This window comes from Sphaerodactylus townsendi, linkage group LG09 (assembly GCF_021028975.2).
Source record: "Sphaerodactylus townsendi isolate TG3544 linkage group LG09, MPM_Stown_v2.3, whole genome shotgun sequence".
Classification (NCBI taxonomy): domain Eukaryota; kingdom Metazoa; phylum Chordata; class Lepidosauria; order Squamata; family Sphaerodactylidae; genus Sphaerodactylus; species Sphaerodactylus townsendi.
In genome coordinates this window covers 83,815,611-83,840,799 of record NC_059433.1, presented here as the reverse complement: position 1 = coordinate 83,840,799, position 25,189 = coordinate 83,815,611, and positions in this window count along the sequence as shown.

The following is a 25,189-nucleotide window of genomic DNA, read 5'->3' as shown; positions in this document are numbered from 1 at the left end:
ATAATCTTTTTCCCTCCCTCTCTTCCCTCAAGTACCATAGATTTGGAGGACTTAAACGGTCAGAGGGATGTCAGGAAGAACCAGGCTGACTCTTAGAGAGGGGTGAGGCCAGGGAGTTGATAAATTACTGGGAGGCATCACTCTCTTTCCTGCTGAGTTGCTGAAGGGAACAGACCCTTTGCCTAGGCTGTGGAGAGCAGCAGCCATTTTGTTGAACCATGTGCTCATTCTGGGAGTACCCTTAGCCTTCCAGGTAATAGGAATTCTTTGAGAATGGTAACCATCTAAGCATCAAGGGCCTACCCTGTTCTTAACAACTGCTAGGGTATGTTTAGAGAGAGGGACAGAGGATTTGCGATTCCATCCCATTTGTTTTGAAAACCCTTGCTCAATCTGGTGCAGTTGAAAACATTCTTGTTACCTTTTTATTCTGAATAAATACTTTTTGAACTTTAACAGTGGGGACAGCTCTCTGTACCATGTATGCCTCCAACGTCTTGGATACACTATCTAGATAGGAGGGGGGAGGAAGACTGGCAGTGGACAAGCAGCTTTTCCTCCGGTACTTCCAATTTGCCCTGCGGAACCCAGGAGGGGGAAAACCAGGGGAGATGGAGGCCAGACCTCAGGCTGGTAAAGGAAGCAGGGAAGCCCTGACCCTTCCCAGAATGCAGTTCCACTAATGGTCAGGTGGTGGCAGTGGTTTACTGTGAGAGAAAGCAAGCTCTCTCCAGGGAGAGGTGGCAACCCCTGGGAAAGGCTTGGGAGTGGAATAGGGCCTGCCAGGCAAAGCAAGCCCATTCCACCACACCAACTATTACCACAGCCCAGCTCATTGCCCAAAATATATTATTTGTTGTCAAATTTAATAAAACACAATTTGATCATTGTACCACTGCCTGCTCCTTTGAGAGTTTTCTCCCAAGATCCTTATACACAGGATGCCGATCCCAGTTACCCCTCTCACTCTGTCTCTGCAGCTAATTTCCCAAATTAAAGTTGAGACTGCTTACCTAGGTTAACACTGGGTTGCAGTCGAACCTGAATTCATATGATTTGCTGTGTCCTCCTGCATTATTCAGCAGCACGTGTTTTGTAAATTGTTGCTTGGTAAGCCCAGAGATGACTTCGCTTCTGTGTCTCCGTAAATGGAAAAGCAAATGTTCCAATTTTGCCATATTTGTATTGAACTCTTCTCAGAAGACAAAGGAAAAACTATGGAGCACCACCCAAGTGATGCTTACTCTGCTGCCTCTGCTTCACCTCCCACCCCACTCTATGGAGCCTGAATCAACTAATCTTCCTTGTGTTTTCATAACCTTTAAAAAAACAGTGTGGGAAACTATATATGTTTCATAGGCTTCCCAAACTCTTATCAGACTGATTCTTTTTAGGGCTGTGATGAACCCATGCCAAAACCCCTCAAAAAGCCATTTTGGCTCTCTTTGGGGTTTATCTGGTTGAAAATTAGGGGGCTATCTAGGCACAGTTGTATAGCCAAACCTGGAAAAAGCCAAATAGCATTTTTTTTCAGCTTTACAACTATTACCACAGCCCAGTTTTCGCAACTGTTAAAAGGTTAGTTTTAACTGTTAAAAAGCTAGTTTTCCTGCATTTTGGGTCTTCATAGAATTGCCCCCCCCCCCCCAACGTCACCAAACTTGGGGGTCCTAATAAGAGTCGCCTGCAGCCACACTGCAAATTTGGTGTCCCTAGCTAGAAAAGCAGTCCCCCCAAATTCCTCATGGTTATAATGGGCCCTAAAGTCTCCCCCCCCCCACCCCTGAAGCTGTGGCATTAACTGAACCCATTGTGGAGCTCTCTGTTGCCAGGAAAATTACAGGTTTTTCCCTTTCTCTGACATCATGTCTTGTTTGTCTGCAAATGTCAGCACTGCAGAATCTCAGCTGAATGCTGTGTGGGTGAGATTAATGACTGGGAACTGCAGAAGGTGGTGAAACAAACATATGAAACTTGCTTCATGAAAATGTGGCAGATAGATCATCTCCCAAAAGTATTGATTACGCTGGCTGGGAATCAGGTCTGAATAAGCTGTTGATCTTGAAAACATAGCTGTGCAGGTATCCTGGGGAACATTCGCCATCTGCTCTAGCAGTAGAACCTGATCTACTTAAAAATGTTGCACTGAACAATGAGTTTAAATGTTTATTTTGAGGGCACTTGCATAAGATGCCTGCGTGACTAATTTCCAGGTATCCCAGATATAAACCACTGGTGTTGGTGAAAAGTGCCATCAAGGTTCAGATGACTAATAGCGACCCTGTTGAGTTTTCAAGGCAAGAGATGTTCAGAGGTGGTTTGCTGTTGCCTGTAACAACCCTGGACTTCCCTGGCAGTCTCTCATCCAAGTACTATCCAGGGCTGACCCTGCTGAGCTTCCAAGATCTTCTGGAAACTTAGGGCATTCATGAATGCAGAACTTACTCCATGGCTGTTTGCTGCACAGTAGGGGTTTCCCATTTTTTTGTGTACATATTCTCCTGCTGTGAAGTGTCTCCAGATGAGCCAGTCTTCCATTTTGCTTACCCACCCACCCACCCACCCACCCTCCTTCCTTCCTTCCTTCCTTCCTTCCTTCCTTCCTTCCTTCCTTCCTTCCTTCCTTCCTTCCTTCCTTCCTTCCTTCCTTCCTTCCTTCCTTCCTTCCTTCCTTCCTTCCTTCCTTCTGTGCAACCTCCTTTTCAAAATTTTAAAAATAGCATGGTAAGCATGTTTGATCCTAAACACAATTATTTGGAGGAGCATTCAATTGAGTTCAGGAGGCTATCCTTCCATGAAAACACCCTTAGGATCAATTGGAGCAGAATGTCTCATTAAAGAAGCAGGCACCAGCTGCCCTAAGATGTTCAAAATTGGCTATGACTCTGAAGAACCAGGACACCTGTAGAAAACCCAACATATCAAGTTTTTCTCTCTATATATATCTGTGGTGATGAACCTTTGGTACTCCAGATGTTATGGACTACAATTCCCATCAGCCCCCTGCCAGCGTGGTCAATTGGCCATGTTGGCAGGGGCTGATGGGAATTGGAGTCCATAACATCTGGAGTGCCAAAGGTTCACCACCACTGCTCTATATACACGAACTCAAATACACAATGTGCTGAGATATATATTTTAAAATGGTTTCCTCTGTGTTGGCCACACTTTGCCAGTGCTTAACAAGCTTTGCTGTTTTTGTGGTTGCATTTTAATTGGCCACGATACCAAACTTGTCCAATTAGAAGAGGCAAATCTGGGCAAAATGTCACCCTTGTTTATTCTGGATCAGCACAATGGAATTCCTGGAGGCTTCATGATTCCTTTTTTGAGGATAATTTATGGGAAGTGGTGTGATAGATGGATGTGGGGCAGCTCTGGAGTGAGAAGGGCCGTGACCATCCAAGTCCAGTGCTCACCTTTTCTGCTCCCATTCTCATTTCACCTACTCAGCAGGGAGACAATTATTTTCGCATTTTGATTTCTCATTCCCTCACCCCCACCTTTGGGTTCATTTTGCTGCTTATTATGCCCAATATGTTTCAAGAGCCCCCTTTTTAAATCTCCTACAGCTTTGGAAAGTCAAATTCTCACTGCCACATAAAAACTGAGATGGAAGTAAAAACCACATTTTTGTTGGTCTGCCATCTTTGGTCTAACATTACTTTGCAAGACCTGATCAATTTCATGTCAATTTCTGAGTCTGCCGGGCAGGGGCGTACCTAGGCAAACTGTAGCCCGGGGACAAAACTTGAGTTTGGCGCCCCCCCATGACCCCCCCCATGACCAAACAATGATTCTTTTGCACCAGGTCATTTCTAATCACCATCACATTATAGAACATGCCTTCAATGCAGCACATGGTTCATACCACTCAGCAGAAATCAACCTTTTAGCCAATTTTTTCTTCAAATGCTTTCTAAAATGTTTTATCACTGCTGTGAAAACGCTTTCCACTGGTGTTCTATCCAGCACCCCCAATTGACCCACAGCATTAAAACACAGCACAGTGTTGGAGGGAGGGAGAGAGGGAGGAGGACAGGGACAAATTTCAAGTCATGTTTTCCACAGTAGTTGCACAACACATTGAATTTTTAATACCTGACAAAGCGTAACTAACTTGACATGAACTCAGTCTTCTGAGAAAATAACTTAACTTAGAAAACATAGTCTTTAGAATAAACTCTGAATAACTGCTTTTCATCTGAAATATGTTTAAAGCCTATAAGGTAAGAAACTCCATCTATATGACACTAAGCAGAAGGCACCCCTAGATTATCTAAGAAGCCCAGTTCAGAACTATTCCATTGTAGAGATAGAACCAGCCAGCTTTGCTTGAAGAAGCTTGGATGTCCCTGGGCACCTTCATTCTGTGGGCAGAAGCTTCACCTTCAACTAAGTGCCTCATAGCATCTGCCCCTCCAAAGCAAACTTCAGCAAGAGTTGACTGGTTCCTGTCAGGGACATCTCCAGTAGCAGTTCTGAGGGTACCCTCTGGTGCCCCTACCCAGAAAGTAAGACCCCCCAGCAGAGCACCGCCCATTGAAATCTCTACCATACAGGGACGGCAAGCTTGGCATAACAGCAAGCCTCACCCAATCCCACACCTCTCCACTGTTTCCAAATAAGAGAATAGCAGCATTTTTCCCTCCAGAAGAACAGAGGCACACACACACCCTTCCCCACTGCCTTCCACACACACCTCCCTTTTAAAATGAAGCCACTCTACAACACCTAATGAACTATGGACATCAAGGGGGGCACATTTTAAGCCCTGAATCTCCCACCTCTCAAATCCACACAGCATACATGACAGCAGAAACACAAGCAAGTCCCCCCCCCCCCCCAAAACTGAAGTGGGAGACCCACAGGTTTGCCCAGGGCAATGTTAAGAACTACAGGGAAAACAAACCACTTCTAAAGAAAAAAAGGTTGTTTTCTTTTAAAAGCTAAGACAACAAACTTAAAAAAGTAGAACCAAAGCAAGTTAAGGCAACAGCCTAGCTAACAAAGCAGGGGTGGGGACAAACTGGGAGAAATTTCAAACCCAAACTAACAGTAGAACAAGGTAAAAAATCATGAAATCACAATACTAAGTGCAGTGTGTAACACACTTCTCTCTGAAGATGCCAGCCATAGATGCTGGTGAAACGTTAGAACAAGATCTACCAGACCACAGCCACACAGTCTGGAAAACCCCACAACAACAACCAGTTGAATCCAGCCAGGAAGCCTTGAGACAATACGAAAGAAATTTTGTTTTGTAAAATAAGATGTCAATGGTAAATTTTCCTTGCAATAAGAAAAGTTCTGAAGTTAAGGAACACATCAGTTAAGAAATTAGTTTCAAGTCTACTTATACCTTAGCTAAGATTTTACATCCTCTTTATTACGGAATTTATTTTAAGAATAATTGAATAATATAAAGAGATCCCACCCCAATCTCAGTTGGCTCACAAAGGCAGGAATGCCTGTTTTCAGCTCTCATGCTTAAAATGAACAAACCCTCCTGGAAAGATGGCAATTCTACCTCAAATCTCCTGAATAAGAATGGACTTTTCCCTTCACACTGTAGGAGACTTTACACTTGAATAAATCAACCTGAATCTTCTCCAAAGAACTACATTGTTTAGTTACTACATTATGTTTAGTTACACTAAACTAGTGTTCTAAAACAGTAGTCCCCCACATGAGCATACATCCTATTTCAACAGCAAAGGATTAAATCCAGTAAGGTCTTGAGAATTTATCTAGACTTTTGTCTGACAGCCTTAGTCTCAAATACAAGGATCTCTCAGGCAAGTTTATGCTGGACTTCAGCCAGCATCTATTCATGAACATGAACCATTTTGGCATAGATCCCCTGACACACATACCCAAAATCAAATCCTGTAACTCGCCATCCCATAGCAATTCATACAATCTGTTTCCAGTGGTGGTAGGTGGAAAGTGCCACTCAAGTCATGGCTACAATTTATGGTGACACTGTTGGTTTTCAAAACAAGTAAGAGATGTTCAAAGGTGGTTTGCCATCATTCGCCTTCTGCCCAATGACCCTGGATTTCTTTAACAGAGTTCCATCCATAAGTACCAATGAGAGCTAACCCTGCTTAGCTTCTGAGATCTAACTAGAGAGACCAGTCTGAGCAATCTTGTTTCCAGACACAGTCATTCATGAGATTAGAATCCACACTGACATGCCCAGAAAGTGGGGGGGTCTCCCTTCCAACCATGGCATTACATCAGGGTGACCTAATAGGCAAATCCAATACAGAGGGAACAATCTTGAGTATCACAGGTGTACAGACAAATGATGGTGTCTGCAGAACAGAGTAAGGGGTTCAGGAATGAGCAAGGGGGAATGAAGCTACATGTGGTGTTGAAAAGCAGTAACATATCTACCACAAGCCCTGGCCGCAGATGAAAAGGAGGGGGGGGATATCAGTCATTGTTAAAACACACAGGACTGGGAGGTGGAAAAAAGTAGCTAATGGACAATGCACCCCGAGGAGGAGTTGAGGGGATTGTGCCAGACCATTCAGGCTGGGAGAGGGAGGCCAGGGGATTTCGGGCCCCCAGGTTATAAGGGTGGGGGTGCTGTGGACCGTTTGGAGACGCGGCAGGGCTGCAGGGGGGTAAGAAGGGAAGTGCTTTTACCCTCTCCCAGTTGGCTGTTAATTTGGAAGGAGGCCGGGTGGGGGGGAAGTCCAGCAGAGGCTGAGGGGCTGGGGAGTTCCTCCGGTGATGGGTGCTACTCAGGGAGAGGCAGCAAGCGGCACGCGAAAGCCCCTTCCGGCGGAAACCTGGAGAAGCAACGCTTCAAGATTGGGAGGGACAGTTTAGCTTCCCTGGTTCTAAAACGGTAGGGGATTTTCCTCCCTCTGCAAAGGCTAGCTGCAAACAGAAGCTCGGGGTTGAGGAGCAAGCCGTGAGGGGAACGCATGGGTCTGAACACCGGCTTCGTTCCTCCAACCCTTAGGTTTAGCGCTTGTAGCTGTTTTGCAAAGAGGGAATCCCCTCGTTTTAGAGCCAGTAGTGAAATCGTTCTTCCTGTTGTTCAACGCAGCCACTGTTAGCACTGTTAGTCCAGCTTTCAGCTACCGGACCTGGGAGGTGCTGGGAAATCTCACTGCGGTTGCCTGCTGTCACAGCACCTCCCAGGTCCCAGGCAAGAAACGAAATTTAGCTGGAGTGCACAGGGAAAAAAAACGGTGGGAAACCCTGAGAAGGCAACGCTTTCAAGATTGGGAGAGACGTGGCTCTAAAATCCAGGGGATTTTTCCTCTTGCAAAGGCGAAGCAAACTCTGCCTTTGTTTGGCACACAATAGTTGAGGGGCAGAGCCCTCGGCTCGCGGGCCACTCTTGCTGCCTGTTTCCCCTGCACACCTGGTGAGGCTGCCTCCTGCATCGCTTCTCTTGTTGCCTCTCCATGAGTGCTTCCATGGCAGGCCAGCAGCGAGGCTACTCATAGAAAGGAACCGGGTGAAACCAATTTTGTTGGGAGGGGAACGAAGCTGGGCTGGGAGGAAACAAAACTCTGGATCGGCACGGTGGGGGGTGGGGGTAGTGATGGACTGGCGCAACAAACCTCCCCTGTCCTTCTGACTCCAGGCCATGGCTGCTGGCGGTGGGACACGAAGCCAGCTAGTGGTCGTCAGCGGCAGGCAGAAGTCAGAGCCAAAGACAGGGCCCGCCTCTTTCCCCTGTGCCCACTGCTGCTTGCTTCCTCCCGGCTTTCGCGCTCCCTTCCCTCTGGAGCAGGAGGAGGTTTGTTTGCATGACCACACCCCTGAGAGGCAAGGCACGCTTGGTTCCAAGGGAGGGCGGAGCTCACCAATGCTAAATAGACTGAGGTGGAACTGGCCCAGTGGGCCACCGCCCGAGTGGCGAGGGGCTGGCAGCTCCGAGCTGCCTGATAGTAATGGCTGCTGTGTAAAGCAGGCTGCCGGTGCAATGATGATGGTGAAGTCTGTGGGGGGAGGAAATTTTGCCTGGCGCCCCCACGTGACCAAAATTGTTGCGCCCGGGGACAAAGGGGACCCCTTGTCCCCTAGGTCGGTACGCCAGTGCTGCCGGGAAAGAAATAAAGAAAGAACTTCTGAACTTCTGAAATGGTGGCCAGAAGAGTAGACGGAACTGCAGTTGTTTGAGCAGGGCAAGGTGGAAAGGAGCGAGAAAGCCCAAAGAAGAGAAAATATATGTCAATTCCCTTCACTTTCCTTGCAAAGGGAGAAGCAAAACTTTTCAAAATCAAACAAATAATGAGAATTCCTCTACAGCCATCACTTGCAACAATTTTATAGTTTCTTTCATTCATGGTAATATTTCAACAACAACCTTTATTAGGCATTTAAAATAGGCTCTAGAGCGTTACCAGACATTTATGAAGTACAAATCAGGAGTACATTCAAAACGCAGACAGAAAGTCTGTATATAGCACTATACATTACTTAGAAAGTTCTGTCACTTGCAAAATAAATTTTGCTACTTTTTCCAAGAGCATGACATCTGTATTGTGTAACAGAAGCTCCACAACAGAACTGTCAGTGTCTCTTTCAGATTTGTCTACTAGGGTCAGCCTGGGAGATAAATTCCTAATGCCCACATATCTTGGACAGTCAAGAATAATGTGAGCAAGAGTCTCCACTTGGTTTTTACAGTGTGGACAAACCCGATCCTGGAGAGGGATGGATAAGTAACAACCCTTTGTAATGGCCGATGGGAAAGTATTGGATCTGGCCCTTGAGATACTCCATCTCTGTTTGGGTTCAGTTAATAATTCAAGATATTTAGCTATGTGCCCCTGTTCTGGTATTATTCCGACAGAGAGGGATGAGCATGATTTATTTGCTTGCCCCAACAGGATATAGTATTCCTGTTCTAGAAGTCGGCTTTTTAAGGTTTGGAAAATCTCTCTGGGTGACAGCATACAGAGATCTTCAAGTAATAAACCTATTGAGTAAATTTTTGATTTGAGAAGTTGATACCATTCAGAGGCAAATAGGTCTGGGCACGCAGTATATGTTAAACTGCGCACATCAGAGTTAAAACATAATTTGATCCAATACTTGAATGTATTTAGCCATGCTCTTGTTTCAAGTAGGTTCTGACCAGTTTCTAAGCATAGTACAGCATATGGTACAGAGTGCGGTATTCATGGTAAATATATGAAGAATAGTTCTGTAATATCTGGGATTGAAAATATCTGGATAAAAAAGATGGGCATCACTTACAAGCCCCACTTCAGAATGTTAACGTCTAGATAATCTTTTTGTGTGGGCCACAGATAGACGAATACCAGATGAATACCACCCCCTTGGGAGTTCTTTACATAGAGAGCCCGTGATATCACAATATAGAACTGTGAGTTTGGCCAAGGTCTTCTTCTGCACCTTCAACAGTAACTTGACTTACAGAAATCAGCAGGTGATATCATATTGAACATATCTGGCCAATCAGCAACACTGGTCAGTGGAATAGTCAGCAGGTTAAATGTAGAGGGCATGTTTGATCCAACTTCTCGTCAGATCTGAAAAACATGAATCAGTTGTCTGTAACTAAGAAATCAACCAATGAGAAACATTTGTTCTCTATGTGTCAAGCCCTGGATCTGAGACCAAACAAGACTCCGAAACTTTCGGTTCAAAAGACTTTATTGGAAAGCATCTGTGGCCAGCAGATGAAAAGCCAATTCTGAATTGTCTGTTCCCAATCCCGCAATATAGCACTCCAGTGCTCACCCCCTCCCACCTTTTCCCGCGCTTCTCTACTACAAAGGAAAGCGGTGAAATGGTGAGACAGAATTTCAAGGCCAAAGAATGAGCTAAGCAACCATCTGGCCTGGGCACCCCTACTTGCTTCAGCTAGACAGAAGAGGAAGTAACTTTCCATCCAGACTTCTAGCTCCCCCTCCCAGTTGTAAACAGGCTCCCTTGATGCCAGGCTCCCGCCTGACACTATGATGGTGGTGGAAAGTGCCATCAAGTGACAGCTGACTTGTGGTGATGCCAAAGGTTTTACAAGCAAGGGTCATTCAGAGATGGTTTGCCTTTGCCTGCCTCTGTGTAGCAACCCTTGTAATTCTTGATGGTCTCCCATCCAAATACTAATCAGGGCCACCCCTTCTCAGTTTCTAAGATCTGAGGAGCCTGGGCTAGTCCGAACTGTCTACACCACAGGTGTCAAACTCGCGGCCCTCCAGATGTTATGGACTACAGTTTCCATCATCCCCTGCCAGCAGGATGCTTGTAGGGGATGATGGGAACTGTAGTCCATAACATCTGAAGGGCCACGAGTTTGACACCTACGGTCTACACCAGTGGTGGGATCCAAAAATTTTAGTAACAGGTTCCCATGGTGGTGGGATTCAAACTGTGGCATAGCGCCAATGGAGCTGGGCGAAGCACAACGGGGTATGGCTGGGCATTCCGGGGGCAGGGCATTCCTGGGTGGGGCTGTGGCCAGGACACAGCCACTGCGCCTGTCCTTGGGCGGGAAACGAATGCACGCAGGCGCAGGCTGCCACGCACGCCGGTGCACCTCCTGCTAGACGGCTTCAAGTTCTGTGCACTACTGATGAGAGGAGGGCCGTAACTAAGGCAAAAATCATGTGGCAAAATCACGAATTAGTAACCCCCTCTCGGCACACACAAATAATTAGTAACCTACTCTCGGGAACCTGTGCGAACCTGCTGGATCCCACCTCTGGTCTACACCCTGTTAAAATTGATCTTTTTCCTCTCTCTTCTACTGTTCAGTATAGCTTCTGTGAGTTTAACACTTACATAAGGATGCAGGAACAGTAGACAACAGTTTTCTTATCAATACTTTGGGGTTTTTTAAAGGAAAGATTCATCAAATGAATTTGCTTTTTATGTAAGCATCAAAGGAGTAAGAGCTGTATCTGAAGAAAACTGCCAAGGTTTTCTAACACAGCAGGGCGGTTTGAACAGCTGCAAACCTTAGGTTACTTTTCTTCCCACAAGGAGAAAAACATGCAGGAAATATTTTTAAGCCAATGTTTTCAAAGGTTTGCAATTGGAACAGGTGAAACAGGTGATGAGTGGAGGCTAATTATCAATCAACCAGCCTGTATTTTAGGCTCTATAAAGAGACGACAGGGACCAAGGAAGGCTTTTCAATTTGGGAATGGAACAGCATTTTAGAAAACAGACTCAATTTAATGGGGTTGTTTTATTTCTTGTAGGCTAAATATGGAGTTGTCTTTGTATAAAGGAATTCTTTTATATTCTAACTTGCTTGATGTTTTAAAAAGTGATTTGATGAGTGATAGAAATAGGGAGGCAGGAGATAAACGGCTAGTGTGTGACAAGAAGTTGAATGACAGAAATTAGTCCGTTTCTGATTAAAAACAGAGTATTTGAATAGGCAGTTCCATTAGATATTAGTTACCATTAGAAGAAGCAGTTTTAAAAGCATGCAAACTACAGGGCAGTTCATATTTTTTTTCTTTCCAGAGGGTTACTACTTTTCCAGTGTAGGTCAAATCTTTTTATTTTTATTGGCTAGTAGGCTTCAGTTTTCTATCTAAAGGGACTGAGATATAATGGAGATGAGGGTGAAAGTCAAAATCAGATGTACTGTATCACAGTGGGGGTATTTTGATTTGGATTTTTAAAATGTATCTCTGTCAAGGATATACCAGCCAGAATTATGGTACATGCTTCCTGTACCTTCTTAAGTCTTCCCTCATAGTACTTCCCCCACCCCCAACATATCTTGGAAGAGAAGTAAATAGTTATCCTACAGAAACTTGCAAGTGGTAAGTTTCCAGACCCTAGCAAAGCCTATAATTGCTTTTAGTTTAGAGAACCTAGGGGATGTTAGCAAATATTGACATATTTTGAAGTTTTGTGTTTTGGTGAGGGATGGTCTCCTCATCTGATCTGTAGAAGCCAGTCTAGTAGGTTTTTATATATATGCCATCTGGTGGCTAGTCTGAATAACAGTTGTATGTCATTCAAACCATAGAGACATAACTATAAAAATAATAGAATTTATCCTTCACTTCATACAATTTTGGGGGCAAGGGATATACATCTTGAGTGAAATGCTATGATCTTTCACAAATGCTAGCAGTAATTCTCACTGTATTCTACAGCAGAAAAAACTGTTTATGTCCTCAAAGCTCTAATGTGCGTCATTATTTAGCTCTCCTTGCTTTAAATGGTTCTTTTCTACACTAAAAAAGACTAGACTGTCTTAGAGGCCAAGTGGGTGATTTTAGGCAGAAGGACTAATTACAACTTGCAGGACTTGAAAAGGATTTAAGAGACTTCTGTTAACACCACTCTAAATTCCTTTCCATGCCGGTGCTGGGATCTATATCTGCTTTAGGTTTAAGAGACTTAGAGTACAATCTAGCAACACTTTCCTGGGAGTAAGCCTCATCCAATAGTCTTGAGTAAGGTTTTGAGTAGACGTATTTATGACTGACCTCTTAAAAGCTTAAGCTACCATTTTGAGGTAATATACACCTAACACCAACAGTGTTTCTCATTTGTCAATGAGGCTATATCTTATTCATTTTAAATAACTGACTCTTCAGCTTTTTTTGGCTGACAAATGTTTGAATTTAATCGAATATTCAAGAAATTAACCTTTGTGCAAAAGCAGCTTAACAGCCATCTTTCACTTCACCAAAACTGAGTATTCCTTTTCCTCAGCATGGCAAACGGTTGCTAGTTATGCAAGAAATGCACATGGGATTGCTGTTTAATTATTTGTTTTGTGTCCCTTATCTGACCACCAACCCATGCTCAAACTTTCTTCTATTTTTTGTATGTTGAAATGCTGCATCACAAGTGACCCTAGAGTTTCTTATTTATTTAATTTTATTAGGCTTCTATGCTGCCTTTCTCCATATTTTAAACACCAATGGCTTTTATTCACAGTGGCTCAGAAGAATGCTCCAAATCTGAACTAGACCTATGCCAAATAGCCCCTTCACAAACTAGCCATGAGAAATGCCTCTATATTGAAGTTCCACCTCTGGCAGCCTCATCAGAAACAGCTCTGCTTGACTTTTTCTGAGCTGCAGAATTGTTAAAGGAGATGGGACGAACAGAAATCCAAGGGTGAGTCTGGTGAATGACCCTGTTGCCTCCATCTTTAGCTAGCTGGATGTGAAACTGGAAATCCTGATCAGTCTGAGTAACAACTGCTACCCTTACAGGACTGTTATAGAAGAGGCGATCAATTATAGCAATGACACACTATTAACGTAGTCCTCTGTAGGCCTGTTTTTACAAAGACACACTTGGAGAACATGAGTCCACTGCCTTGGATAGAGATAATGAAGGGTTGATTAAAAGAGCAGCCCTCCCAGTCCAAAACAAAAAAAACCCCACTTTTGCTGGGGTACCTCCACCATGATCTTTTTTCCCAAGAAAAGCTGTTGCTAAATGGAGTGATGTCAATATGACACTGACACGCAGCAAATATGCCTTTTGCCTCATAGCAGGTGACGAGAAGAGGGGGTGCAAATTGCAAATCTTGTCTGCTTTGTTTTTGTAAAGGAAGTAAGAGTAGCCCCTTCGTTTAGGGAACACAGAGGTACTCTTTACAGCTAATACCAAATACCCTGTGGCATGTGTAGCCATGTAAGTATTTAGCATTCCTCCAGCAACTTGTGTCAGCATTGAGAAGAATTTGTTTTTGGGAAAATTGTTCAAGCTGTTCATTGTTAGACTAGTAGATAATGATGGTCGACTCGTTTCTGCATGATCCAAATACCCCAGGTTGAGCAAGATAAATATCCTGGTTTGACCAAGAAGTTTCCGCGGTTCACAGTCCTAAAGTGGTTCAGTCCTAAAGCAGGTTTGTCTGTGTTATTTCCCTCATCCTGGGCGCCACAAACAGAGACTGCATCAAAGATCAGTGGAGCTAGTTTTGAACACCCATCCCCATAGCCTCCCAGGAGAACACTGGCTTGCCATATACTTGACAACGGATGGATGCGGCAAGTTCTATCACTCTTAAGGCAACCCTCCCAACAACCCCTTGTTTCAAAAAACCATTTTGAGATTTTTGAGGAAAAAATGCCAGTGAGACTGTATTCCAGCACAGGAAACTGATTCAGTGGTCTGTGGATATCGTTGCAATTTTTTTTCTACAGCTGTGTAGTAAGGGGTTTTCTTTTGAACAGTTTGAAGAGCTGCATTCTGATGATTTAGCACTGAATGACCTAGTGGTAAAAAACACACACAATGTAGATTTGAGTTTAAAGGGCAAAGGTTGTAACCTATTATCAGTCCCCCCCCCAAATGATTTCAATTTAATAAAGTGGATAAGTTTGAAAAGTATCTACTCTGATTTGAAACGAGTTGTATCTGGGGAGAGGAACAAAACCCACCCCAAGATTAATAGCTCCATTCAGGCTGGGGGTGGGGTGCTGAATCCACTCTTGGGAGTGGTGGGGCAGCTGTGCCAGCAGATTTGCCCTCCCTGGGGCACTTACACTGGTGGACTGTTTTGGGGCCAGGGATAACCAGTAAATTCTTGTTTTCTGAGAGTAAAGTGTATTTGGAGAGCATATTTAGAGAGACGGTCCTGCAGACACAAAATTTACTACATAATCCACTCCACACCACTTCTTTGAGATGAACCTATGGATGTTACAGGAGCCAAGAGGGCTCTAGCCCTTCATGAGGTAGCTTTTAATGTACTTGAATTGCATCTGAACTCATTCTGGGACAGTCAGCCCAGTTAAATTGGCTTGGTGCTGGAATTCTCAATCTTCGAACTGTCTGCTGTGCTAGCAGAATGTCTATGAATTTATGTATTTGTCAACACAACACCAAACCACCCTTCATCATAACACCATGCCATCTTTCAAGATGTTACCCGAATCAGCATATACATGAAGGTCATGTAATGTGGAAAGGCATTGCCTTGCCAGCATGAAGCAAATATATGCATTTTGGGATAATTCAGTATTCTTGGGATCTTTAAATTCATGCATACCAAGATCCACATTCAGACCAACATTCGAAAAGATGAGGGGGGATAAGCTTTCTTAATCAGAGGAGGTTTTGTATAAGTAATAGAAACTAAATTAAATTCAGTGATTTTCAGAATGAAATTAAGATTTACAGAAGGGGAAATTGCATTAGCAAATACACCCCAAAACTTCCCCCTAATAATCTATCTACCTAATGGGGAAAAAAGACTGTGAAGAAATTGCTTTTCCCACTTGAAGTCTGCAGAGAACAGTTTAACTGTCCCCCCCGCCCCCCAGGAATGGGCAGTCAGCTCAATGGTTTGCCAGTCTCATCTCAGCCACCTTTTTAGAAATGCTAAAAACAATGGGATGAGTCAAGCTTCCCCCCTCTTCCAAGCAGGGATCAGAGATCTGGACGTTCCAAAATGCTAGAAAGGCCTTCTGGAAGAAAAATCCTGGAGGCTCCAGGAAAAGGCTGACAGAGTCAGTGGGTGGACAAAAAGAATGAATAAAACTCCTTGGAGCAAGGAGGAAGGTTACACACTACAAATGCGTACTGAGTAGCAATTAACAGTAAACAAAAAACACCACCAGTCCTGCTGTTTAAGAACACAAACACAAATGTCAATATTTACTAATTTACTAAGTGAATTGAAAAGTGCATATGCATGCACTACTGTCTAAAACAGCTACAACACATATAAATACAGTTACAAAAAATACAAACCACTAACAATATACATATACAGAAAATACAATTGTATACATAGGAACAATTACAATCTAGGAATTCTTTTTGTTTTTACTGTGTAATAAAACACAGATTGAATTTAAAGATACAGTCCTTTACTGTCAGCATACCTAACGGACTTAGTTGTTACAATAGCTGTACACCTTCTTTAGGAGTGCAAAAATATATATAAATAAAGGCATTCTAAAACCATTTGCGATAATGAGACATTTTTGACAACTTTTCCTCAGTAGAATGCTGTGACCATTAGGTTCAGTAGTAGTTCTCTGTGATGTGACAATAAAAAGCAAAACCAGACTGTACAATATACCAAACACAATATAAAAATATTACTGTAGTTCCATACACATGAACTTACATTGGGTAGTTCTATGCCACAGCAACGCAGCAACTTTCAACAATTCCTAAAGCATTAAATACAGGACACAATCAGGGGTAGCATAGAAGCATCCTTAAATAGGTTAATTTCACACAGGTGGGTATTACCCAACTAAGTTAGTATCTATGTTGCATGAGTTTGCAAACTCAGTCTTTTCTTTATTTAAACAATTGCAAGAGAGATGTATACAGCAGTACAACAATAACAACATAAGAAGATAACTTCTTATTAGATGGAATTACGGAAAACAAGATAAATCAAACTCAGTGTTTAATCCATTCGCATATGAATCAAATCTATATATCCATTTACATTTCTCACGTAGGAGTAATGTTCTAACATCTACTTGAGAATTCTTAATATGATCATTTGCATATACAAAGTCCATGGAGTCTCTAAGGTAACTGGAAATCTCTTTCACAAAATGATTTAGATGGTGTAGATAAACTGTGCTAATGGTTTGGAGGCCAAGCCCACACTAGAAACAATTGGGTGTTGTGGTGGGGGAAGAACCCCTTTGTGAATTTTAGGGAGAAGGTATAATACACATGTTCTTGGATTCTCTTTGATGAGAAACTTTCAAAGGCGTAGCGGGGGAAATGGCACTGGGGCAAAATGGCACCCCCGCACACCTCATGATCCCCCCACGCAGGATGGGGCAGGGCTGAGGGGTGCTCGGCTGCAGCCTCCACCGACCCTGGTGAGGTGGGCTGAGGGGATATGGGGGTGATTTTCAGCCCCCACGTGACCAAATGGGGCCCTGCCCGGGGCATTTGTCCCCACCCCTCCCCATGGTAGCAAGCAACCAGAAACTCCAATAGATTCAGTAATATATTCCATAAGGGTGTCCTCATTTATAACCAGCTTAATCAGTCATTGTACATGTGGTGCTAGATTTATGGACAATGAGGAATAAAAATTCAGATCACTTAACTGTCCCTCAGTTTCTTGTATGTAGTCTTTGGTGTCCATGGCTACCAATGCTCCCCCTTCATCTGCAGGTTTTATAGTTCTGGAGTTATCCTTTTCAGTTCTTATTGCTTTAGAAATCTGTGTTGTTAGTTTAGATCAAATTATCTGGAAGGAGGTTGTGAGGTTTCTCGGGAAAATAGGCTGGACTCTTGTGTAATGGAAGGAGGAACTGCCCTACATTCCTTTATGCCATTAGAGTAACTGATAGCCATTTTATATTAGTTTAATACAGGCTCTACATTCCAATGCTCTACATTCCTAAGCTCATGCTGAGGTGTGCATATCTACAAAATGGGGATCAAACATTACAAAGATACTTCCTGTAGGGTGAGAGTCCCAGGGGCATCAACTAAAGAAGGAAGTATATTTGCATGTTGCAGGCTTTTCAAATTGAAGAAGAAGAGGAAGAGGAATAGGAGGAGGAGGAATTTAGATTTGTACCCCAGCTTTCTCCCCTGTAAGGAGACTCAAGGTGACTTACAAATTCCTGTCCCTTCCTCTCCCCACAACAGGTAGGCAAGTGGGGCTGAAAGAATTCTGAAGAACTGTGACTAGCCCAAGGACACCCAGCAGAAATGTTGGAGTGCAGAAACACATCTGGTTCACCAGATACGCCTCTGCCACTCAGGTGGAGTGGGGAATCAAACCCAGTTTTCCAGATTAGAATCCACCTGCTCTTAACCACTACACCACACTGGCTCTCCACACCATGCTGACTTTTAGTTGTGTTGGTTTTCTGAATAAAAACAGGAACAATGTTAAGGTCACCGAAGCTCTGGGATGTTAGCCTGCCATGCCCCAGGTAGGTATATATGGGTACTGATATGGCATGTAGCATGATGGTGTCAGCTGAGAGAGGGGGCACTTATATGAGCCTCACAATGTATAGAAATGAAGTGGAGAACAGGTGTTTACAGTTCCATGTTGGTGGGTGGCATCCTTCGGATGTGGCAAGCCACAGACCCCCATCGGATATGATGAATTCCAAGTTGCATAATATGACTGGACTTCCTCTACTTCCCATCTCCCAGAAGCCCAGAAATGCCAAGTAGATGAGTTAAAGATATATGGAGTTTTTTAGGGGGTGTATCTACTTGGGTCTTGTAGGAAAGATGGCAAAAATGCAGCTCTGTTGTGAGTTGAAAAAAGAGGAACATGTGGTATGTGAAAGAGGGAATGCAACCTGCAAATAAAGCGAGAGACAAAAACCTCTGGGCCTTGTGTCCTATCCATATAATTGTGCAGGGGCTTGTGTGATAGGCCAGGCTGCTCTTAGTTGTACACAAAATGTGATCATCTGTAAAATAAATATTGCCCTTTTTCCAGTTCCGATTTCATGTGCTGCCTATCATCTATTACATAAAGAGAGGCTCTGTATTCAAAACATTATCTGTAGGAAACATACCCATAATGTGACTTTTTCTTGCATGTTTTAACTGCTTCTAATTACATGACCAGTGCTGAATGGGCAAAATCTTAAGGACATTAATTTCCCTCTGCTTATTGCTTCTTAATACTTTTTCATGAAAGCCTGCAATTTTCTCATTTATATATTTCAGATTTTAGGACCTGCTGCAGACATGAGAGCGATAAAATAAATTGCTGTTAGAATTAGTAGTGTTAGGTGAGAACATTGGCATTAAACTAGATTTATTGCAGGCATTTTTTCCCTGTTGCTCCATCAACCTCCAGATGCCAGGAACACACACACACACACACACACATATATAATTAGGCACAAACATCCTACATTTATAACAGTTTGAGGATTCCCTACCTTTATGGAGGAATGCAGTGGTATTTTATCTTCCCTTTTGGATGCAACATGTGTATACCATATAATGATAGGTATACGGTATTTTTCCATTTATGTTATTTATCATGCACCTTTCTCACTGACACTCAAGGCAGATTACACAGTGTAAATCCATGCAGTCAACAGGATGGGGCATGTAACAGAATTAACCTCCAAGTAGTGTGTGCACATTGCAAAGGAGTGGCACAGCATATGGGTAAAAGGCCTGCATGGTCCCTTTAGCTGAAGATACCAGAGATTGAACAGGGCAAATTATTCACACTGGTCAGAGGATCTTCCACTGAGCCTGAGCTATCCCCAAAGTCATCTTGCCCTGTCACATCAAGTATGGTTCCAGTGGTAAATGCTACTCAGAGTTCCCCAACTGAACTATTTAAATCATGAAGGATTTGAAAAGTTATCCCAGGTCCTTGAGTCAGGCAGTGGCGTATTTACAAGAAATGGCACCCAGGGGCAAGCACTGATTGTGAGCCCCCTCAAGTGCCCCGGGCGGACATCCCCTGTGTCACTCCCCTTGGACTCCCTCTTACCTGCGGCCATTGCCATGTTAAGAAGCTCCAGGGGCTGGAGTACTGCCTTGCGGGCCAGTTCCTCCTCCTCTGGTGGTGGAGGACTCGGCAAGAGCCTCCCGTACACAGCAGCCCGCAGGTCCGGGAAAGGCCTCCCCTCCCCCTCCTCTGCTCCAGTGGTGATGCCGGAGGTGGGGGTCAAAACCAGCTAGGCCCTTCACCGACGTTAGCTGCAGCCCCTCCCTGCCATTGCTGAGCCAGACCCCCCCCCCTTGGCTTGGCTGCTGCCTCTATTGGCGGCTGCAAGCAGGCGCGCGGCTCTGATAGAGGTGGGGGAAGGCTCAAGAGGGAATCTTGGAATCTGTTTATTTTAATTCTGGCAAGGTGGGGAGTGGACATCCTTGTCTAGTTTTCTTATAGATTCTAAATTCTTCCACCAAAATTTTGCCTTTTAGTCTTGATAAATTGCTTCAACTGAATTAATAAATTTGTTTCCCATAATCATTTTTTTAGGATTAATTTCATGGATTCCCAATTCACATTGTCAAATGCTTTTTCAGCATCTAAACATAAAATTGCCATTTTCTTATTTGGATTGTTCTCTAAATAGTCTATAATGTTTATTAATGTTCTAATGTTTCTATTGCCATTTTGTTTTGGAACAAAACCTGCTTGGCCTGTATGTAAATATTCTTGTGACATTTTTAAGTCTTTGGGCCAGAATTGATGTAAAATTTTTGTTGCCATTGTTGAGCAATGAAGTAGGTCTAAAACCATTGCTTGAGTAACTTCTAATTTGTCTTTTGTAATTAGCCAACAATGTCAGATCCGCGGCTGTGTACCACACTTGCAGTTTTGAAAGCATAAAAATACATCAGCTTCGGGTTGTAGAAGTGGAGCAACCATGGAAAAAGATCATAGTAGAGATCACTAACAACACCAACCCTGAATCAAGATGACTAATGCAAATAATTCAAGAAAGAGATAAGTCCTCAACAGCGACTGCAGCAGTGGCAATAGCAGCAGCAACAGTAGCAAGGACGACAGCGACCAAGCAACCCAAGTGGATGCAGAAAGGCCAAGCACAGCGTTGGCAGTGGCAGGGGTGGCATCATCATCAGCATCATCGTGGTGCTGCATGATGAGCCAAATAAGGCAACAGAAAAATCAATCCCGCACTTACGCAGAGATAGTGAAAGAAACTGCAACAAGACCCACGAACATGCAAAGCAGAGCAAGCCTCCTGGCGGTGGCGGCAGTAACAACAGTAGCAGCAGGAACAACAGCAGCCACAGCAACAGTAGCAGCAACAACAACAGCAGGAACAAGCCAAAGAAGGCTGGAACTGCCAAGAGCTGTCCTGGACGAATACCGTGAAAGCATGGAGGATGAGGAACTCCTCCAGACTTACTTGTGAGAAGAGGAGGAAAGGCATTGGCAGCAGGAGGAAGGCATAGAAGAATAAGACGAGAAAGAGGCCCAGGCAGGACTGCCCTCGAAATCCATGACGGACCCAACAGAAAGATTCATCGTCAGGATGCATTATAGGGAAAAGGACAAAAGGGTCCTCACGAGGGAGTTCTTGATGGGCCAATTCCTGCTACAACAGCTGAGGATGATGTCCGGGGACTTCCTGGCAGTCATTATCTCATGGGGGTCCCAGAAAGTGGACATCCACCTGAAAAACGAGAGGACGTACTGACAGTTCTGGGTCCAGTGCCGTGGTTGGAATTATAAGGAGCCGAGATTGGTCTTAAGGGATTTCGACCTCGTGCCACTGTTTCAGGGAGACACGAGGGTTGCCACGTTAAGTTTTAGAGGCATGAAGATCCCCGAGGAAGACATGAACCAGTGGCTAAAGTGCCACTGTAGGGTACTGCTACAGCCGCAAAAGAAAAAGGACGAATTCCAGATATGGAATGAGGAATATAAGGCCATCGTCATGTTGCACCTGAAGAAGAAAGAGGAGGGGGAGGGAAGACACCAAAGGTGAAGGAGAAGGAGGGAGAGAGTCAGGGGGACCGCAACACCCCATGGAACGGCCGAACGTATACCATCTGCCTTGCTTCATCATCATGGGCAATGTGGGGGTCATGAGATACTCTGGGCAACCTCCAGGCAAGCATCCCCAAAATTCAAAAGTTCTTCAAAGTTCACTCACAGCCCCCAAACTATGATTTTATATCAATTTATTCAAACGTAGCCAACACTAACCCTTAAATACACATCCAGCTTCTGCCTGCCTAACCCTTGTTCCTGCTGCTAGAGCTGTCAAAATTGTGATGTGAGGGGGTGGGGGTAAACTACTACTAAGGTGCAGGGCTACCTAATTTGTGTAAAGGTCTCCTCAGTTGAAGAGGTCCGGGGATGGCATAAGCCATTGGCCCTCTCCCCAAACACCTGTAAAAGATAGATTAAAATGATTGCCTGTGACTGTTGTAAATCATTCTAACAGCTAGTGTTGGTCCCATTTGGACTATATAAATCTAAATAATATAGAAAAATGCATCTATGGTTCCTGAAAATTTTAGTGCAACTTTTCTTAAATCTACCGAACATGCATAGTGTGTTCCTGGAAGAACTGCAGGTTAATGTTCATTGTTCAAAGCCAGAGGGGTTTTATAACTCTCTGCCTATCACCCCAAACTTATTTGTAAATCAATTTCAAGCCAAAATAAATGGTACACACCAGGTTCCCATATGTTCCACATCCTAAGGCAGTCAGTGAAGCACACCACTTACACTAATTTGTAATTGCTACATGAGACTTTGTAAGAGATCTTCCATTTGTAAAATATATATATCCCTGGGGTTGCAATTTTAATTAAGTTACTTCATCAATTGCCCAAGACCAGAATTTCACAGGACCAAAATTTCACAGCATGGTTATATACTATTTGTTTCAAGTTTGGTCTGGTTTTGACTTTGGGCACTTCTGTGCTCATGCATGTGGGACTGGCAGACATATTGTGAACTTATTAAGGTTCTATTCCCGTACAACCCTGACAGATCACTGAAGCTGTCATTGGAGGCCTTCTCTACATCTTCCCTTGTGAAATGAGAACGGTAATGACTAGAGTAACAGAGGCTTCAGTGCAATGTCTTTGGAGTTCATGTTATTGAGCTATTCACCCACTGACTTTACTGTTAGCCTTCCAGTGCTACTGAATATTTTGGTTTAACTTTGTTGCTTGACTCTCTCAGTTGGTCTTTGTTGAGAAATGATAATCAATGTTTGCAGGTCATTTTATTTAGCTTTTTATCAGTTTGGTTTTGAATACCTTAAACATTACTACAAAACTATCATTATTGTATTTTATTATAAATCAGTTTTTAAAATATACAGGATTTGAATGTTATATAATTTGGTATCTATATACAAACTCTAACAAAGGGCTACGTCCAGAAGGTTATACATAACATATCCTGGGTCAGGTTGGTATCCACTGGGTTTTCCCATTTAGGGGAAGGCCATAGGCTTCAGCTTATGCTACAACCAGGCTTTAAGGGCCTGCAACAGGAGAAACCCAAACACTCAGACTAGATCCTAGAGGCTAGAGGCCATCTTCCTACAATTCTCCCTTCTTCTGATCAGACTATATTTGTGGAGTGCTGTGTGATTTCCGGGTTGTATGGCTGTGTTCTAGCAGCATTCTCTCCTGATGTTTCGCCTGCATCTGTGGCTGGCATTTTTAGAGGATCGGAAGATGCAGCCACAGATGCAGGTGAAACGTCAGGAGAAAATGCTGCTAGAACACAGCCAAATAGCCCGGAAACCACACAGCACCCAAGTGATTCCGGCTGTGAAAGCCTTCGACGATAGACTATATTTGCTTTTCATATTACTGAGACTGAAGTGAGGCAATTGAGCCTCATTTCTTTTGGTGCTTCAAAGGAAACTTGAACTCTGGACATTGCGAGCAGTCATATTTCCCAGTGGACTGATGAGCTATGGGTGTATTATAGGGAACACATGAAATCCAGAAGCACATGACAATCAGTGCTTTCCATTGCTTCTTGAAAAATAAGAAGCAGCTTTTAAGTCCCCTGGATGTCTTATTTTGGGTGCTGTGTAGTGAAAAAAAGCAGTGGCTTTTTTAAGGCATCCCACAGACATCTTTTTTGTGCTGTGCAGAACAGACCGTTATTAGCAAGAGATATGATGACATGTGTGTCATAGTCATTAAATTTATATATTAATGTGAAAGCCAATGCACGCAGGTTTGATTTAGGTTTCATCAGTGAAAATGTATGCATTTAGGTTCAGAAAGCGAACAGGTTCAAGAATCAGTTTTCTGAATAAATGCATGTGCCAAAATAGCAGCCAGCCTAAAAGTGAGCAGCTCAGCAAGCGAGGCTCTCTGAACCTCAGGATATTTATTTTAGAACTAGTGTTTATTCCAAACATCTTTAATTGTTTGCAAAAAAATTACTGAGCAGAAGGTAGCTTTAGCCTGCCTCTAGCAACTCTTTCGACTGTAAGTAGATCTTCTATTGCCTTGTGGAAATTTAACATGTTTGGTTAAGATCCCATGGTGGTTTACACAACAAAACAAAAACCAGTAGTTGCAGCTAAGCCTGCATTAAAAAGTAAAATGAACGATATTTTTATCAGTAAAATCGAGCTGTTCAAATACAGTTAAGAGTTATAATTTGTACTACTAATTGTCTTGAGGTACTTCAAAGAAAAAAACATTTTACCAATTTTTAATGGTGTATTAAGCAGACTTTTAAAATACCCTTTGTGCCAGGAAGGGGGGGAGGGAATCTAGAACAGTTGAACCCCCTCAATTTGGAGGATAAGGGCACAAGCATTTGAGCATGAAAAGGGGCCAGTAATGTGGGATGAAGGAATGGTTTAGAGAGTGTAGGTGGAATGGTACTTGATATGTCACAGCTAAATGTCAATGCTTCATTATGCTGGGGATGTTTAAACTGTGTGAACCCCTTGGCCAGGTTCTCTTGTTAGTAGGTCCATGATCTAGCCACTTTAGGCATTAATGAGTCATGGCCACATTTTTATGCTGGTTCAGAATTGTAAGCTGAGAGGAGTGTCAGGGAAAACCTGAAGACAAGATGCATGTATTTTGCATTCAAGAGATCTCAGGTTTTATTGCTGGCAACTCCATTTAAGATAGAGTTGCTGCTGTTCTTGGCAGGCAGCGCTGAGCTATAGACCAATGATTTAACTTGGCTTAAGGCTCATAACTATGTTTCCCAAGCAGGAGGATTGAAGGGTCTAAATACCCCCGGCACAGGTGGATGTGACTTTGACTTTTGACTCCCTTAGGCTGTGGTAGGTTCTCCCCCAGCTCTATTGGGGAAGTACTTCCTCTGGCTCTCAGTTCAGTTATATTGCCATGTAATTCCTGCATTTCTCACATTTGCAACCATCATTGGTCCACAGGATTTATACGTCTTGGTGGCTGGGATGGTTATGATTGGGGAATTAATGCCTTACAGTGAGGGAACATCAGAGTTTGCCCTAATTTGTGCTTCCTGATAGGTTGCGAGACCACTCTTGAAGTGATTGCTTTCAACAGTTGCCAGAACCTTAGATACTGGCAAGTGAAGCCCAGTGGCGTAGCTACAATGGGAACATCGGGTGACATATTCCCTGGGCACCCCCCAGTGAGTCACGTGGGGGCGGAAAATTGCCCCCCACACTTGTGACCCACCAAGTCCCACCCCCAGCCATCTCCCTCTTGCAGTGCCTGAGCAACAGGGGGCGGGCCGGTCTGTCAGCAGGAACAGCACAGGCTCCAGCTGATGGCCTGACCCGCCCCCTTCCCCCCTCCT